We start from the raw sequence: 20,105 nt of genomic DNA, 5'->3' as shown, positions 1-20,105 counted from the left end.
GTTTAGTCGGGGAAGGTAGTGTTTAAAATAATAGGAGCGTATTCAGGTTATTCAAGTTTATTTAATTTTCACAGATGTGGCTAGCTAATAACAGGAACCCAAGTTTTCACCAGGGACGCCTGCAAGGCAGTGATCAGGGCCTGATTATCCAATAGGCTGACTAGGCTACAGGATAGGGCACAAGGCTTTTGGGGGGCACAATATGTTTGTTGGTGCAAAATTGCGACAAAAGGAGATATAAACTGAAATTAATTTTAAAATTTAAGAGAATAGTTGTTCTCCAAACTAAAAAGAAAACTTGAAAGAAACATGTAGTAAGGTCTTAATCTTGATGTAAAGATCGTTAAATGATGATATAGGCTGAAGACAATGAGTCATCCTCAGACGGGATAAGCGGGTAGGAGAGACAGCGACAGGCGCATCAGCCCCCCTCCACCTTAATGTCTTCATTCTAAGTAGTGCTCTCTCACTCCTCTTCCGCTATATGGTTCTGATTTTAATGAAAACGAAATGAGTGACAAAGACTGCAGAGAGCGGATTAAAAAGCCAAATGGAGCTGAGTTCGTCAACAGGCGAACGTAAACATTGGTGGGGGTGAAGGCAGTCAGATAGTAAATAAAGGACAAGTTCATTTCTACCTTTAGCTTGTCGTGGAAGATGAAGGACTGCTGTGGGTGTACTGGCCTAGGGCGGACTGAACCTATAATCAGGACCTGGGAGTGATGGTTTTTGTTGTGGAGACCCAGAGGCTGTAGCCCCCAAAACTAGCCTCACTAGAGAGAAGCTGACGATACAGAAGGATGATACATGAATTACAGTCAATATAATAGGAGGTGTGCTGGTGATCACACGATTACAGGTATGTGGTAAAGGAAGGGTGCTGGTGGTCCCATAATTACTGGTATGGGAGATAGTAAGGGTGCTGGTGATCACAGGATTACTGATATGTGAATAGGACATTTGCTGGTGATCACATATTTACTTGTCTGTGAGACAGTAAGGGTGCTGGGGATCACATGATTACTAGCATGTGTAAGAGGAGAGCTGCTGGTGATCACAGGATTATGGTGTGTGTAGAAGAGGATGGGTGATGGAGATCACAGGATTACGGTGTGTGTAGAAGAGGAGAGCTGCTGGTGATCACATGATTACAGTGTGTGTAGAAGAGGAGGGATGCTGGTGATCACAGGATTATGGTGTGTGTACAAGAGGAGAGATGCTGGTGATCACAGGATTACGGTGTGTGTAGAAGAGGAGGGATGCTGGTGATCACAGCATTACGGTGTGTGTACAAGAGGAGAGATGCTGGTGATCACAGGATTACGCTGTGTGTAGAAGAGGAGGGATGCTGGTGATCACAGGATTACAGTGTGTGTAGAAGAGGAGGGATACTGGTGATCACAGGATTACGGTGTGTGTAGAAGAGGAGGGATGCTGGTGATCACATGATTACGGTGTGTGTAGAAGAGGAGGGATACTGGTGATCACAGGATTACGATATGTGTAGAAGAGGAGGGATACTGGTGATCACAGGATTACGGTATGTGTAGAAGAGGAGGGATACTGATGATCACAGGATTACGATATGTGTAGAAGAGGAGGAATGATGGAGATCACAGGATTATGGTGTCTGTAGAAGAGGAGGGATGCTGAAGATCACAGGATTATGGTGTGTGTAGAAGAGAAGGGATGCTTGTGATCACAGGATTATGGTGTGTGTAGAAGAGGAGAGATGCTTGTGATCACAGGTTTATGGTGTGTGTAGAAGAGGAGGGATGATGGAGATCACAGGATTATGGTGTGTGTAGAAGAGAAGGGATGCTGAAGATCACAGGATTATGGTGTGTGTAGAAGAGGAGGGATGCTGAAGATCACAGGATTATGGTGTGTGTAGAAGAGGAGGGATGCTGGTGATCTCATGAATACGGGTATGTGAGATAGTAAAGGAGCTGGTGATCATGGGATTACTGATGAGAGGTATTTGGAAGAGAAATAATTTAGGCTTCAAGACAAGAGGGATACCGGAGAGCATTAGATTACTGATGAGTGTTTGTTTACTGGTGAATAGAGCAGATAGGATGACAAGTGAGGACAAGAGGATGCCTGTATGTAGTGTATTACTGGTAGAGATGGAAGGGCTCAGTTCCCCGAGAACCGAACCCGCCCGAACGTCTGGAATCCGAGGACCGAGCCGAGCTGGCTCGGTACTCTCGCACCTATTCAGATTCCAAAACAAGGCAAAATGTCATTGTGTCGTCGTCAGATCTCGAATCTCGCGGGTTTTAGAATGTATAAATACCGCCCTCCACCGCGATCTAGCGCCATTTCACAGAGAGACACTGAAGGGGTAGCAGGGTTCTTAGCAGTCTCCAGTGCAGTTAGGCAGCGTTATTAATGCAAGTGAAAGAGAAGTGTTGGCAGTGTTCTTCCAAGTCTTCAGTCACATTGTACTGTGCCAGAGCTCACCCAGAAATAGGAGAATGAGAATGTAATAGGCTGGCATTGTTGTTCACAGAGCTCACAGAGAATCAGAAGGGTTAACAACAGTGTTCTTGTCACTCTTCAGTCTCAGTGTCATTACCTACACAGAAACAAAAGGGAAAGGAGGGACATAATAGAAACTTTGAAATATATAATTATGAAGGGTTTTTTAACAAGGTACAGGAGGTAACATTCTTCAAAGGAAGAAAAGTACAAGAGCACAATGATATTATGTACTGAGGTAGTAGATCTAGAGGAAATTGGAGAAAAAACTAGCTAGCTTCCTTCTCTCAGCTACATCCCAGCACCTGCAATCTACAGTCTCCATTCTCATCCTCATCAGTGTGTACATCATTGTTGCTCACACAATATTAATTATTCCATGCTGTAAATCTATATTACAGAAGTCTCTGTTCTTTGATGTAATTGCCAGCAAAGGACTTTCTCATGGAATTAGTAGTACATATTAAGCCAAAGCTGTCACGGTTTTGGGGCAATTCTTTTAGACCAGAGCAGATGTTGAAATGTTGTGCAGACTCAGGTATCACCACCACTGGGTCTCTTGGTAAAGCTAATTTTTTCCTAGCTGCACTCACAATAGAAACTGAAGGAGTATACCTTAGGGTGTCATGTACCACTTGAGCTGTCAACTGGCTGACCAGCAACTCATTGCATCTCTTAGATATGTGTCATTTGGAAATAAATATAACACATAACTCTTAAACCTAGGGTCAAGCACAGTCGCCAAAATTTAGTGATCACATTTAAAAATGTTGATAACTCTTAGATCCAGGCGAAGCGAATGAAGTACTTGATCTACCGGTCTGATATTCACAATTTTTTCTCCAAAATTAAGGGAATCAAGGTAGCTGTGCTGAACTCACTTTACAGTAGACTTTTTATATTACTCGCAGGACCATAAATAACAGTGAAATTATTCTCCACTGCGCTGGATTAAAAAACATTCCCCCTTTTTCCCATGGGGTGTAGAGTAAGCGTGGATGGCCTTTCGCTGTTCCTCCATTCACTTAAGAATGCAATGGGTGGAATTCCACTTTCTTACCACCTCCAGCTTCAGTTGGTGACAGGGCAAATTGTATTATTGTGGTAGCAGCTGAAATCTCCTACAAGCTGTTGGAAAATAGCGGTAAAGTCCAGAAATTTTTCCAGCCACAGACCGCATCTCCTGCACGTCCCTGTCATCATCCTCATCTGCAGCAGCTAATTATATAGCGCCAGTAATTGCGCTGCGCTGTACAGAGCAGATGAGAACTAAGCAGAAACCATTATAAGCTATGATAGTTATGTAGATAGTTATAAGATATAGTTATAAGTTATGTTAGTTATGTAGATAGTTATAAGATATAGTTTTAAGTTATGTTAGTTATGTAGATAGTTATAAGATATAGATATAAGTTATGTTAGTTATGTAGATAGTTATAAGATATAGATATAAGTTATGTTAGTTAGGTAGATAGTTATAAGATATAGATATAAGTTATGCTAGCTCCCATCAGTCCCTACCCCCATTTAACTTTGCCTTGATTACAGGTGTTTTTTAATTTACCAGGGAAATCTCCGGATTGACCCATGGCTTGTTGACCATTTTCTGCCTCCTGATTTTGTACTTTATCTGCCCGCACAGTTCCTGACTTCTGCTTGTACGACCACGATAACCTACGCCACCTCGCAGGTAGCTCTGGTAGAGGTGAGGAATAGCTTTCCTAGTATTATGGTGTCATGATGGAATTTGGTAACAGGGACAGAAGTAACTGTCTAAAACCAGCTGCATTAATAGTGGACATTGGACACAGATCTAATTCTAGCATAGTCCCCATGGTGTCTGTGATCCGCTTTGCGACTGGGTGACAGATTTCATACTTTTTTCCTCTATCAAAGGATTGTTTAACAGTCAATTGTTGTAAACTACTAGTAGTCTTCTTCTGGGTTGAAGATCCACCCCCAGCAGCAGCAGCAGCAGCAGCAGCAGGACTAACGCTCAATAATTCTTCAGAGGAATCATAATTAGTGGAGGAGTCATCTAGAATTAGGAACTTGGATGCAGGACTAACTCCCACCACTTCTGGGGATATTGATGATGAAGATGTTGGGGGTGTAGATTGCAGGTGCTGGGATCTAGATGAGAGAAGGGAGGTAGATGATGCTAGACTGCTTGTTGTTATTTTTTTAACATAAGTTTCTGATGTGGCTTTAAAAACGCTACAAATGGCTAGACAACTGTTGTCAGGATTTGTGTAAAAATAATTCCACACTTGAGAGGTGGATTTTTGGTCTTATGCCCAGGCATGACAATGGCATTTCTCTTATCACTGGCAAGAACTGCTGCAATCTTTGTTTGAAAGTGTATGAAAATAATATTGTGACCTGTGATGTGGTCAAAATTGAATGGAAATGAATGGAAATTAGTATTAGTGAGGTTAATAATGATGTAGGTACAGAATAATACCTAAATTATCTGATTTTAGCCCAAAAAATTTAATTTTGAAAAAAATAGCAAAACAAAACCAAAACATGCAAGGGCGGTTTTGGCGAAACCAAAACCCGAAGGTAATCCAGATCCAAAACCAAAACCAAAACACGGGGGTCAGTGAGCATCTCTAATTACTGGTGAGCGGATGCTGTAATCTTGATAGTACATATGGTGATATGGAGGATTGATAGGGCACAAGATAATTTAGGGAATCAGTGGGGACATTATGATATGGGGGATTATTGATAATATGGGTGGCATTGGTGATGATATATGGAGATTGATGAATATAATAGTGTCACACATTGCACCAACTAATCTGCATTTTGGTCACGGTTCTTACCTGTTTCCCTGGGTTCTCACTCCCTGCATTCACTTGCTGGTCTGAACTGAACATGCGCACACCTGGGGTAAATGTATCAAGGTCCGATTTTGCAAATCCAGCGATTTTGTGTGGAGAGTTGAAACTTGCAGATGTTTGAAGCTGAGATTTCATGTAAAATCGCCAGCGTTGTGCCTCTGTCAACATTGCTATTTCCAAAATCGATAGAGATCAAACTCCTGACTGTTTGTCACTCCAGCTATACAAGTCTCAAATGTATGAAGCTGCAATTAAGCAAACTCAGGAGAGTTTGCTTTCAAACACGTTAGATACAGCACGCTGCTTGCTAGCAGTTACACTATTCTGCAATAGAGCCGGAGCTCCAGCAGCAGTAAAAACTGTAAAAAATAGATGAAAGTTCCCCAAAAAAAAAAGCGTGGGGTCCCCCCTCTATTCAGTATTCACCCTAGTGCATACTTACCTACTCCCGGAAACTTGTTTCTGGGAAGGGGGCGTGGCTAGGGGGCGGGAGGGAGCTGGGCGTGGCCAAACGCTGCTTTTTGGCCCCGTTCCACCGCGATGGAACTGACGGGTTTTCACGTCAAATGACACGATTCTTGGTGAATCGCGCCATTTTAACAAAGTAATTCCGGGATGCGGGAGAAATGCCAACTCTCGCGGGAGCCTGGGGAGACTGATCCGACTTTCGGGAGTCTCCTGGACTTCCCGGGAGAGCTGGCAAGTATGCCCTAGTGCTGCCAGACTACTGCTGGTTCCATGAAAATCTGGAATTTTTTTTTGCGTGGGGTCCCCCAAATTTTCACGGAGCCAGCACTAGGCAAACCAGCCGGGGTTGGTGGCACTATAACAGGGGGACACGTGGCAGGGGTCCCTCTGCCATAATGACAAACCAACCCCAGGCTGTTCAGCACTGGGCTGGATTCCCTTGGGAGTGTGGTCCGCCGAAAAAAACGAGCGGGCCCCCCCTTTAGGAAAACCAGCCCAGTGCTGAAAGCACTAGGGCTCTTCCTACACCCCTGGACAGTGGGTGTAGGGTAATCCGGTGATTATAATATGAAAAAATAAACAGATGCCATTTTGTTTTGTGGAACTACAAGTCCCAGCCAACCAGGGTGCCATAAATAGTGTGGGCATGCTGCTACTTGTATAACTACAAGCACCAGCATACCCATGGCAGCCAGGGCATGCTGGCACTTGGAGAACCACAAGTGCCAACATGCCCTGACACCCTGGGCTGGCTGGGACCTGTAGTTCCACAAAAGAAAATGGTAAATAAACCACCCCACCCTTATTCAAACCACAACATTTAATAAAAATAATAAACCCACAATAAAGATAGTAAACACCTTCATTTATACCATATATTTTTATTAAAAGTAATAAATGCCCAGAAGAGTCACCACAGATGTTTTCATCTGTCGTGAGCAACTTTTAATCCTAAAAGGGCTGTAAACCAAGTTACAATCAAATTTGTATCCAAAGTCCGGTTTGTAAAAGTCCAAAATAAATTTGTAATTCCCAAAGTCCTAGTTTAGAAAATCTAGTCAGCGGCGCCCTGCAGGTCCCAGCGCCCTAGGCAACTGCCTAAGGTTGCCTAATAGAAGCGCTGGGCCTGCCCCTATCTGTTGGCAGATTATACCTTTGGCATCTATTGGGAATTTGCCTACTATTGTAAAGATAAAACATGTAATTATGTATATTACTAAGTGACTTTTTATTACATTTTTTATTAGTTTTAGGCAAGCCAGACAAGGAGTCAATTTGTTGCATTTGTCCAGCTTAATATATATTGCAATATACGGAACCAAGGATATCTGTTCAAATACAGAAATCTCTCTTCTTATTATCTTTTCACATTGTTCATTCTTATGAAACTAATATTTTTTTCATTATATATTTTTTGTTTTTAATTTTAATATATCAGTTTCCTTATAATAAATGAACAAATGGAGTTGAAAATCTGTTTTAAATTACTTAGATCCATACTTGTATATCCATATAGTGGTGCTTTGACCCCAATTGGTAGTGTGTCCAGTATTCCTGCACCCCAAGTCAGTGTGTAAAGATGTATTGCATATCGGAAAATCAGGGGAACCCATAACCATATCCTGGGTCCCCCTTGGGGGTTGCGCACCCCTGATATAGATTAGATGCCTTTTCATCATTGTAATATATTAAGCAAAGTAAAAGGATATTACATTACTTTATCTTAACTATCCAGGTTGAGGAAGCTGATCTTTTCCCATGTGATGAACTTTTCTTAATAACTGCTAAACTCTCATTTTACTCTAAATTTCATGCACCGCCTCTGTGACAGTGTGATGATATCACATGTTCCTCAGTGATAATGTACCTTTACATCACATGAATATCATCCCTCATTTTCTTTAATACTGTAGTTTTTGCATCCAGGAATGTTAGTATCTGCTAGAGTAGCTCTCCATCATCTATTGTGTAAGACTGCTCATCAGGGCCTGATTATCCAATAGGCTGTCTAGGCTGCATCCTAGGGTGCAATATTTTTTGGGGGAGCAAAATTGTCACAGAAAGAGACATAAAATGAAATTGATTTTAAAATATAAGAGAATAGTTGTTCTCTAAAGTAGAAAGAAGACACGAAAGAAAATTTGGTTTTAATCTTGATGTATTCCCATGGTAAAGGCTGAACCTTCACCCTCAGTAGCACTCGTCCAGACCCCCATTCATCTATACCGGTGGTTCCCAAAGCATGCGCCGCGGCTCCCAGGGGTGCCACGGCGCTGTCACAGGGGTGCCGCGGGCCAGCCATCGAAAAAACAAACAGCACAAAAACTTACCAATCCGCGCTGCGCCGGGACCCAGCATCCTCCTCTCTCTTTTTTTTCTATGGCTGGCGCGTGGCAGAGGGGGACAGCGTGACAGAGGAGGAGGACAGCGTGAGAGGGGCATTGGAGGGGGACAACGTGAGAGGGGCAGTGGAGGAGGACAGCGTGAGAGGGCAGTGGAGGGGGACAGCATGAGAGGGGGACAGCGTGAGAGTGGGCAGAGGAGGGGGACATCGTGAGAGGGGGCAGAGGAGGGGGACAGAGTGAGAGGGGGCAGAGGAGGGGGACAGCGTGAGAGAGGGCAGAGGAGGGGGACAGCGTAAGAGGGGGCAGCGTGAGAGGGCAGAGAGGGCAGCGTGAGAAAGTGCAGAGTGGATGCAGAGGGGGCAGCGTGTCTGGATGCAGAGGGGGCATTTTTGCATACAACTAAATAAGTATTTCTGTCCTGACCTAAATACTTATTACAACTACTTCTAAAACAGGACTGCTCAGTAATTATTTTGGAGGGGTGCCTTGAAAAAATTATGGAGACTCTAAGGTTGTCACAAACTGCAAAAGTTTGGGAACCACTGATCTATACAGTTTTGTTTTTAAATTAAATTAAATGAGCGACACAGATCAATGTCACACATTTAAAAAGCACTGAGTTTCGAAAAGAAAAGGAAAGGTGAAGGAAGACGGATTTTAAATTAAGGACAAATTTGATTTTGTTACCGCTTATTAGCCTGGCGTGGAAGACGAAGTGGGCGCTGCCAGTGTATTAGCCTAGGGCGCCCTGAACCCTTAATCAGGCCCTGGTTCTTATTAAGGGGACTATTGCAGAAAGGGAGAAAACTCCATTCTCTGGCGTAAATGGACGAAGCGCTAAGTACTCTAACCATTGCCAGCCAATATCGACAGGGAACTCAGCATCTAGCTAGAAATTTTCTTCTACAATTGGGGTGAAACTAGATTTTCTGATGAAAGTTGCCCATAAAGGCAGTGATTTGCACGGCCTGTTTTGGCATTTTAGACCAAACTGGCACTAAATTACTGCACTTGTCATCTGTATACAACCAGCAGTCTCAGTGCACATCTGATAGGGATCAATTAAATGTCGATCAGGACTGTTGTCCAATGGCTGTGATGTGCTGGTGTGCAGTGATTGGCCAACCACACTTGGTCCTATGTGATATAGTTACTCAATTTGGATGCGACAGATATTGATCCATTCAAATTGGCCACACATAGAGGTGGCTAAATTAGAGCAGATCTGCTCACTCAGGCTGTGTTACTGGATCTGCCCTTGTATAGTAATCAGTATAATGGTCCTGGCACACTACAGCTGATACTAATGCTGCAGACAGATATTCCAATATTTTTCATTTTGCACGCCTTTGCTTGACTGAAATGCAATATATAGGCATAATATGGGTATTCCATGTTTAAAAATAGAAAATCTATTGCTTCAAATGAGGTTACCTCTATTTTTATTGAAGCCATAGTGGGGGAGATCTGAGCATTAACCCCTCCATCTCTGGGCCTATTAACCCTTTCTGTATTGAAGGATGTTATCCAGGGCCATCTTTTCCATTGGGTATGATGGGCAGCTGCCCGGGGGCCCCACGGGCAAGGGGTCCCATAGACACAGCTCTTAATGAGAATAAATAATCCTGCAAAAGAAAAAAAACCTGCAAAAAAACCTACAAGGGTCACTGAGCAAGTACATCTATCTATCTCTATCTCTATATATCTATATCTGTATCTGTATCTGTATACATCTATATATCTATATCTAGGGGCCCCGGTGCACTGCTTTGCCCGGGGGCCCATAATGTTGTTAAGATGGCCCTGATGTTATCACCAGACAATAACTATTAGGAAGACACATCTTATGAAAGAGGGTACTATCCCCTTTAAAATGTGGGGTCCCCAGAATTTCTTGCAGCCAGGATGGGCGTTACAATTTTTTTTCCGACATCCTGGGATCATTAGTGTTTCCTGTATTGTAGGGTGTTATTGTGTGATCACCAAACAATAACTACTAAGAGATCACATCATTTGAAGGATTGGACCCCCCTCTTTCAAATCTGGGAGCCCCTGAGTTTAATGAAGCCTGGACAGGGGAGATCCTCCCCCCATCCCTGGACTTTTTAATAATTTCTGTAGTGTAGAGGTTATCACGGGCCAAAGGAACACAAATTCTATCAATACAAAATACAGTTAGATGAAGAAAAACGACGTGGAAAAAACATGATTCCACTTTTTCCACTACTGGTCACCTGAATTAACAAATAACAGACAGAGATAACAGTCGACAGAGCATCAGGCTGATATCATATGGGTAATAATGCAATTACCAGGGAAAAGCTCGTCAGTTAAACGTCTGCTCACAGTTGGTGAGTAATCTAACAAGAAGCCCAAAGGGTAATGCTTTTCCATTTCCATTTGTATAATAATCTAAGGTAATTAAACTGTGAATGCATATTATAGGCTGTTTCTTTTGTAGAACTATAAAGCCTATTTGACCTTGTAGACTTTTAAATCTTGACATTTATGTTTCCCATAACCTCACAGTTATTTTCATTCACTGATATCCTTAGTGATTTTATCATCGTAAGTGATGCATATTTTATTTCTGCACTTTATACACTGTTAATTTAAGTAAGGTTAAGTAGTTTTCATTTTGTGTGCATAGGAATGGGTACAAAATCCTATACTTGTATCACTTTTCTCACTAGCCACAGAGACATCAACTTGACCTATTTCTGGGAGATATTTATATAGGAATCAATGTAAATAACTTGTTTTACCTCAATCAATGAACTTAGCCCTGATGAATTCAGTCAGAAAGTCAGTGCTTAGTCCAGGAGCAGACAAGAGGCGTCTTCTAGATGAAATGGGTCAGTTGGATGTACACAGTGGAAGCAGCCAGGGGCGGGCTGGGCCGGGGGGCAGGAGGGCTCAGTCTACCTCTGTCTCTTGCCACCAGAAGATCATTAGGCACACACTAGTGTTGTGTCAGTATTATCATCTCCTGAATCCTGACTGGAGTGGATTGTAAATATCATGGGTTGCCAGATGGGTTTCCTAGAAATGTTTTTTGGCGAGGAAGTCTGGGTCTAAAGAAGGGTTGTATAGAAAAGGTCTAACAACTGCTTCCTTTAGTGTTCAGGAAAATTGTATTATTTTGGCAACTACTAGAACAATTACATCTATACACCCTATTAGAAGGATTGTTGGGATTAGGTCCTCATTACAAGTGGCGGGACATAACCCTAAGGTAATTTTTACAATTTACTATACATCTAGAGCACTGGTTCCCACCCTGTGATATGTGTACCCCTTGGGTACGAGCTGGGTGGTTCAGGGGTACTCCAAAAGAGATGTCAGACTGTTCAGTACGCCTGCTAGATAAATGGTGCTTTTTCTCAGAGCAAAGGTGCTTATTCAAATTGCTGAATATCTTGATCGGAATCTCACCTCAAAATGGTTATTTTTCTCCTTCTCCTTTTGTAACACATTTGGTCCAGCTTTAGCACAGCTTTCACATGTGTAAGAGAGAGACAGAGGATAAGATGGTGCAGGGAGACATGTGAGAGGGGCAGCGGAGAAGATGGTGGAGGGAGACATGTGAGAGGGATAAAGGAGAAGATGGTGCAGGGGCACATGTGAGAGGGACAGAGGAGAAGATGGTGCAGGGGCACATGTGAGAAGGACAGAAGAGAAGATGGTGCAGGGAGACATGTGAGACCGACAGAGGACAAGATAATGCAGGGAGACATGTGAGAGGGATAGGGGAGAAGATGGTGCAGGGAGACATGTGAGAAGGACAGAGGAGAAGATGGTGCAGGGAGTCATGTGAGAAGGACAGAGGAGAAGATGGTGCAGGGAGACATGTGAGAGGGGCAGAGGAGAAGATGGTGCAGGGAGACATGTGAGACTGACAGAGGAGAAGATGGTGCAGGGAGACATGTGAGGGATAAAGGAGAAGATGGTGCAGGGGCACATGTTAGAGGGACAGAGGAGAAGATGGTGCAGGGGCACATGTGAGAAGGACAGAGGAGAGGATGGTGCAGGGAGACATGTGAGACCGACAGAGGACAAGATGGTGCAGGGAGACATGTGAGAGGGATAGGGGAGAAGATGGTGCAGGGAGACATGTGAGGGAAAGAGGAGAAGATGGTGCAGGGAGACATGTGAGCGGGACAGAGGAGACAATGGTGCAGGGAGACATGTGAGAGGGGCAGAGGAGAAGATGGTGCAGGGAGACATGTGAGAGCGACAGAGGAGAAGATGGTGGAGGGAGACAGGTGAGAGGGATAAAGGAGAAGATGGTGCAGGGGCACATGTGAGAGGGACCGAGGAGAAGATGGTGCAGGGAGACATGTGAGACCGACAGGACAAGATGGTGCAGGGAGACAAGTGAGACCGACAGAGGACAAGACGGTGCAAAGAGACATGTGAGAGGGACAGAGGAGACAATGGTGCAAGGAGACATGTAAGAGGGGCAGAGGAGAAGATGGTGCAGGGAGACATGTGAGAGCGACAGAGGAGAAGATGGTGCAGGGACACATGTGAGAGGGACAGAGGAGAAGATGGTGCAGGGAGACTTGTGAGACCAACAGAGAACAAGATGGTGCAGGGAGACATGTGAGAGGGATAGGGGAGAAGATGGTGCAGGGACACGTGAGTGCGACAGAGGACAAGATGGTGCAGGGAGACATGTGAGAGGGACAGAGGACAAGATGGTGCAGGGAGACATGTGAGAGAGACAGGGGAGAAGATGGTGCAGGGACACGTGAGAGCGACAGAGGACAAGATGGTGCAGGGAGACATGTGAGAGAGACAGGGGAGAAGATGGTGCAGGGACACATGTGAGAGAGACAGAGGACAAGATGGTGCAGGGAGACATGTGAGAGAGACAGGGGAGAAGATGGTGCAGGGACACATGTGAGAGAGACAGGGGAGAAGATGGTGCAGGGACACATGTGAGAGGGACAGAGGAGAAGACGGTGCAGGGACACATGTGAGAGGGACAGAGGAGAAGACGGTGCAGGGAGACATGTGAGAGCGACAGAGGATAAGATGGTGCAGGGAGACATGTGAGAAGGACAGAAGAGTAGATGGTGCAGGGAGACATGTGAGAGCGACAGAGGACAAGATGGTGCAGGGAGACATGTGAGAGAGACAGGAGAAGATGGTGCAGGGGGATGTGAGAGAGAGACAGGGGAGAAGATGGTGCAGGGAGACATGTGAGAGCAACAGAGGACAAGATGGTGCAGGGAGACATGTGAGAGAGACAGGGGAGAAGATGGTGCAGGGAGACATGTGAGAGAGACAGAGGAGAAGATGGTGCAGGGAGACATGTGAGAGCGACAGAGGAGAAGATGGTGCAGGGACACATGTGAGAGGGACAGAGGAGAAGATGGTGCAGGGAGACTTGTGAGACCAACAGAGAACAAGATGGTGCAGGGAGACATGTGAGAGGGATAGGGGAGAAGATGGTGCAGGGACACGTGAGTGCGACAGAGGACAAGATGGTGCAGGGAGACATGTGAGAGGGACAGAGGACAAGATGGTGCAGGGAGACATGTGAGAGAGACAGGGGAGAAGATGGTGCAGGGACACGTGAGAGCGACAGAGGACAAGATGGTGCAGGGAGACATGTGAGAGAGACAGGGGAGAAGATGGTGCAGGGACACATGTGAGAGAGACAGAGGACAAGATGGTGCAGGGAGACATGTGAGAGAGACAGGGGAGAAGATGGTGCAGGGACACATGTGAGAGAGACAGGGGAGAAGATGGTGCAGGGACACATGTGAGAGGGACAGAGGAGAAGACGGTGCAGGGACACATGTGAGAGGGACAGAGGAGAAGACGGTGCAGGGAGACATGTGAGAGCGACAGAGGATAAGATGGTGCAGGGAGACATGTGAGAAGGACAGAAGAGTAGATGGTGCAGGGAGACATGTGAGAGCGACAGAGGACAAGATGGTGCAGGGAGACATGTGAGAGAGACAGGAGAAGATGGTGCAGGGGGATGTGAGAGAGAGACAGGGGAGAAGATGGTGCAGGGAGACATGTGAGAGCAACAGAGGACAAGATGGTGCAGGGAGACATGTGAGAGAGACAGGGGAGAAGATGGTGCAGGGAGACATGTGAGAGAGACAGAGGAGAAGATGGTGCAGGGAGACATGTGAGAGGGATAGGGGAGAAGATGGTGCAGGGGGATGTGAGAGAGAGACAGGGGAGAAGATGGTGCAGGGAGACATGTGAGAGCAACAGAGGACAAGATGGTGCAGGGAGACATGTGAGAGAGACAGGGGTGAAGATGGTTCAGGGAGACATGTGAGAGAGACAGAGGAGAAGATGGTGCAGGGAGACATGTGAGAGGGATAGGGGAGAAGATGGTGCAGGGGGATGTGAGAGAGAGAAAGGGGAGAAGATGGTGCAGGGAGACTTGTGAGAGCGGCAGAGATGAAGACGGTGCAGGGAGACGTGAGAGGGACAGAGGAGAAGATGGTGCAGTGAGATATGTGAGAGCAACAGAGGAGAAGATGGTGCAGGGAGACATGTGAGAGGAACAGAGGAGAAGATGGTGCAGAGAGACATGTGAGAGGGACAGAGGAGAAGATGGTGCAGGGAGACATGTGAGAGCAACAAAGGACAAGATGGTGCAGGGAGACATGTGAGAGGCATAGGGGAGAAAATGGTGCAGGGGGATGTGAGAGAGAGAGAAAGGGGAGAAGATGGTGCAGGGAGGCATGTGAGAGGGACAGATATGAAGACGGTGCAGGGAGACATGTGAGAGGGACAGAGGAGAAGATGGTGCAAGGAGACATGTGAGAGAAAGGCAGGGGAGAAGATGGTGCAGAGAGACATGTGAGAGGGACAGAGGAGAAGATGGTGCAGGGAGACATGTGAGAGGGACAGAGGAGAAGATGGTGCAGGGAGACATGTGAGAGAAAGGCAGGGGAGAAGATGGTGCAGAGAGACATGTGAGAGGGACAGAGGAGAAGATGGTGCAGGGAGACATGTGAGAGCAACAAAGGACAAGATGGTGCAGGGAGACATGTGAGAAGGACAGAGGAGAAGATGGTGCAGGGAGATATGTGAGAGAAAGGCAGGGGAGAAGATGGTGCAGAGAGACATGTGAGGGGACAGAGGAGAAGATGGTGCAGGGAGATGTGTGAGAGGGACAGAGGAAAAGATGGTGCAGGGGCATAGGTAAAAGAGTGTAAAGGGAGAGACAGCTTAGGAATGGGAATGTCAGGGATGCAGCCACCATAAAACACAAGTATTTAGGCAGTGAACAAAAGTGACAGTATTTAAAAAACAGCTATTTTAAAAACAAGGGGTACAATTTATAGAAATGGGTTCAAAGGGGGTATAGAAATCGAAAAAGGTTGGGAACCTGTGATCTAGAGGGTCGAAGCTATTCCAAGATGCCAGATAACCCACATCCACACGCCTGGATCCACCACGGCACTTGTTTGTAAGCATTGTTGGGATTCCAGCCCGGATGTAGTTAGTTGCCGGAATTTCACTTTACAGCAAATCTGACTTCTTACAAGTGATTGTGGATTGGTATTCTTCAGTATACTTGATTTGTTTTCGTTATCCTCATCCATGTGAGACTTCCGCCAATGCTTTTCAAGCTTGTGACCCCTCTTTACAGCTTCCCAATGTCAAACCAAGGTTCTTGGTGGTGTGGTCATATAAAACAGGAGCAGATGCATATCTCTACTTGCTTCCAAATGTGTTTACTCGAAACAATCCCAGATTCCAGATGGTATAGAGAAGATGCTGCGGTCTAGCAATTAGGCTATGTAATTGAGTCAGTTAACTGAATTAATTGACATAAAAAGTACATTCTGTTGTATACATGTCCACTCCAGTGATGGAATTAAGTAACGGTGTCAAAAGGTCCAGCTTGAGGGTGAGAGGTGTCTAATAGATTTACTGTATATAGTGTTGTGTTTGCATAAAAGTTTTTGAGCCTTTTGTTGCATAATCTGTAAGAGGTCTAATAGAAAAGATTCTTTTATAAGCCTATATAATAAAGGGTTAGGGTGATTATCAAGGATCTGAAGAATTTTCTGTTTATGAAAAAAAACTATTTTATGTTCATGTTATGTAAGAATAACGTTTATAGAGAATTATGCGCGTTCTTATCGTGGATCCAATCTAACAGATTGGCTGTGTAATTATATTTGCAGATGTTGCTAATTCCTCATTTCCTCCACTACAGTTTAAATAGTTTTATTCACATTAAACTTATATAGGTTATGTAGGATTTTTTTTGGACGTTGAATACCTTTTATATATAGTGGAGAGTTTTGCATTAAAATACTTGTTCCACGTTAGTTGGGTTATTGTATTCAGTGACGTGGCAACCGTCGTTTGTAGCTTTATCGTGAACCTCACAATGTCACCAGAATCTTTACTTTTATGAACCATAAGTTGTGTAGATTGTTGTTGATATATAGGACCTGATTCATGTTTGGATGCAGCCTGCACGCTACTTGCGTTTAAAAAACGAGCACGGAACTTTAGTAGATTTCTGACCCAATTCAAATACAAGTAGATCTCAGTAGGCATTTTCATTTGATTCTGGGTGTAAGTCCGCTCTGCCTAAACATCATTTCCCCGTATACAGACAGGCAGAACAGAGTGCAGGATTATAAAGTCCCATTGTGTGATGTTTGTATATGAGGAAATAAGTTCAGGGTATTTTTTTTTATTTCAGAATAAAATGGTTACTTAAATTTTGGAAAGCGAGAAGCTTTTTATGTATATTCAGTATTTTTTAGCATTCCCTTCTCAGGCCATCTGAACTTGGTACATTGTTACTGTGCAAAGTAGACATGGCTGATCTGAATTCCTCTCACGTGACACATGTGTTTAATTGCTCTTGTTGCACGGGGCTTAAATCAGGTAACTTTGCAACTTTTAATAAAGAGTGGTATAGCACATACTTGCCAACTTGCTGAAGTTGGCTTGCGGGAGCCTGCCGGGGTAGGTGGGTTTGATTGGGGCAGGGCTCCAAAAATTTGCGTCATTTTGGCCCCGCCGCGATTCCCATTGAATCGCGGCGTTTTGGACCTGAAGTGGGCAGAATTCTGCCTGATGCGGGAGATTGCCACACTCTCCATGGAGTCCATGAGACTCTCGCAAAATGCAGGAGTCTCCCGGACATTCCGGGAGAGTTGGCAAGTATGGTATAATTAACTTAGGTGTGTGCATTTTATAACAAGAACCTTTCTAGAAGCTGATTACTTATGGACTTTTAACTAACGTCGATGCCACTAACATTTGATGCAGCCTCTTGACTTGTTACCTATAAACCTAAAATAACACTTGTTTTGGGTCATATCCTTCTTCATGTTGGATAACAAAAATAAAAGCAGAATAGAGGGGAAATCATGTATAATATTAAGAACCAAATAGTCGCTCAGTTCCCCGGTGATGCTGACTGGCAGCGGTAAGAATAGACTTAACTCTTCACCGGTCAGTGCGGGTCACTTCTGCATAAGCGTTTCTGGCCACACATGCGCACTGGAAGCCTGGTCTTACTCTTCCAGTAGCATCATGACATGCTTTGTATAAGAAAACCATTGCCAGAGTCGACAGGAAAAGGCTATCACCGACCATACTCTACCATAGCTATTGTCGTCCTCACGGCTTAGTAAATAGGGAGATTTAGGGCTCTTCTCACTATGATAAATAGACCCCATAGTCACACAGGTTAATTACATTTTATTGTTATGTGCTGCAATTGCGACATGTGTATTTCTCATGTACAACAGAAGGGGCCCAGCACTGCATACAGTGCAGTAGTCCCCTTATCACCATACACAGCTCTATGTGTTCTGTGACTGCATATGGCTGTAGAGCTGTTTATGGTTGACTATCAGACAAACACACAAATTAAAATAAGAATTGATGTAGAGTGTCTGACTTTTCAGCATCACTAGACACGTGACTAATGGATATTTTACTTCTGCAGAGAGCTTTATATTCTGCTCACATGCCCCAGTGTTTATAGGTTCTTTTATTCATCACTCTTCACTTCTCTGAGCTTTCTTCCACTACATCGGTACTGCTGGATTATTTCCATGTACTGATCTTTAAATTGGGTCAACATTTGTCCAGAAAATAATTTGTAGCCTTTTTTCCATTATAATTTTGTCTTGTGTGAATGTAACTCAAAGATCATTTAAAAAACTGACTTAAAATTGATTATGTACAGGCATACTCATTTACTTGGAAGTTCCAGGAGATAAGACAGAACTTCTGCAGAACGAACGAAGCGTCTCTCATTGAAGACAGTACGTTCATTTTAGAGAATGGGACGTTACTATAAAAGTTGTAAGACTGTTTGAGTGCATGCATCTGTCACATGAGGTAGCAAATCTTGATAACCTCTTCTGAATGTGTTCAATGGTATTTCCATCCACAATGATCTCCACTGTTTGACTAAGACTAAATTCATAGAACACAAATAGATACTATTAACATTTAACTATTTAGTAATACTAAAACAATTCACAAAAAACATATAGTAAGTGAACTGTATACAGGGCCATTTTATGGGGGGACCTAGGACGTGGCCCAGGGCTCCTGCTCTCAGAGGTCCCCCAATATTATTATTATTATTATTATTATTATTATTATTATCCTGTATTTATAAGGCGCCACAAGATTTACGCAGCGCTGTACAGAATACAGTTGACCATACAGGGTAAAACAGTACAATAACTAATACAGTGAAGTTGGAGGATAATAAATGGTATAGAGACAGAAGGGAAGAAGTGCCTGCTTGTAAGAGCTCACCTACTAAAGGATAATACTCTCATTAGTGAATTACAATAGAAGAGGATGGGGTGAATGCCGTAGATATGTAATTGCGACATCCCTTCTGCATCCCTTCTGCATCGAAACACCTCAACTGCTATTGACTGGGGGCAAATATATGATCTTGCAGCAGACACCGCAGCAGGACCAATCAGAAGAACAGTAAAGGAGCTCAAGAAGAGGTGGCACAAGAAGCACATCAAGGAACAGGAACCATCACTATCATGCCATCGATGGGGTGGATACTGATCAAATTACATCAGCACAATCCACACACTGACCCACATTCCAACGCACTTAGTCTCACAGGATTTTGTAAGGGGCATGACCTGACACCAAGCATTAAAAATTTAAATAGTATCAGTTTTAGGAAGGTCCAGTGACTCTCTTTCATTACGTGCTTGCACTCTTGTGTCCTTCTAAATGCTCCCACTCCTCTCCAGTCACCAGATGATTGAACTTTATTATCTCAAAAGGGCGTATGCAAGAGGAAGATCTTGGAGCATCTCGGTGCATCTGGATACACTCTGTTACTTGGGTAGAACATTGCATTAGGGGACATTAATGCACTATAGTGTTATTAATTAAATTTACTCTGTACAGTAGGAAAAAGTCAAAAAATATATTGGTCGAAATGGAAATTTAGGAGTGGTGGTATGAAAATGTAAGATGATGGAATTTGATAGTTTTAAATTTACTTTAGAACATTCCTGTCCCCACCTAACATTAACTCCTCCAATCCCCACATAACATTGACTCCTCCCAAATAACATTAACCTCCCAGTCTCCACATAACATTAACCTCCCAGTCCTCATATAACATTAACTCCTTCAGTCCCCACATAACATTCACCTCCCAGTCCTCACATAACATTAAACTCCCAGTCCCTACATAACATTAAACTCCCAGTCCCTACATAACATTAAACTCCCAGTCCTCACATAACATTAACCTCCCAGTCTCCACATAACATTAACCTCCCAGTCCTCATATAACATTAACTCCTTCAGTCCCCACATAACATTAACCTCCCAGTCCCCACATTACATTAAACTCCCAGTCCCAACATAGAATTAACTCCCCAGTCCCCACATAACATTAACCCCTCAGTTCCCAAACCAGTCCCCGTAACATTAACCCCCCCAG

The sequence above is a fragment of the Mixophyes fleayi genome, chromosome 3 (genome assembly GCF_038048845.1).
Source record: "Mixophyes fleayi isolate aMixFle1 chromosome 3, aMixFle1.hap1, whole genome shotgun sequence".
Taxonomy (NCBI): domain Eukaryota; kingdom Metazoa; phylum Chordata; class Amphibia; order Anura; family Limnodynastidae; genus Mixophyes; species Mixophyes fleayi.
This window is presented reverse-complemented; position numbering follows the sequence as displayed.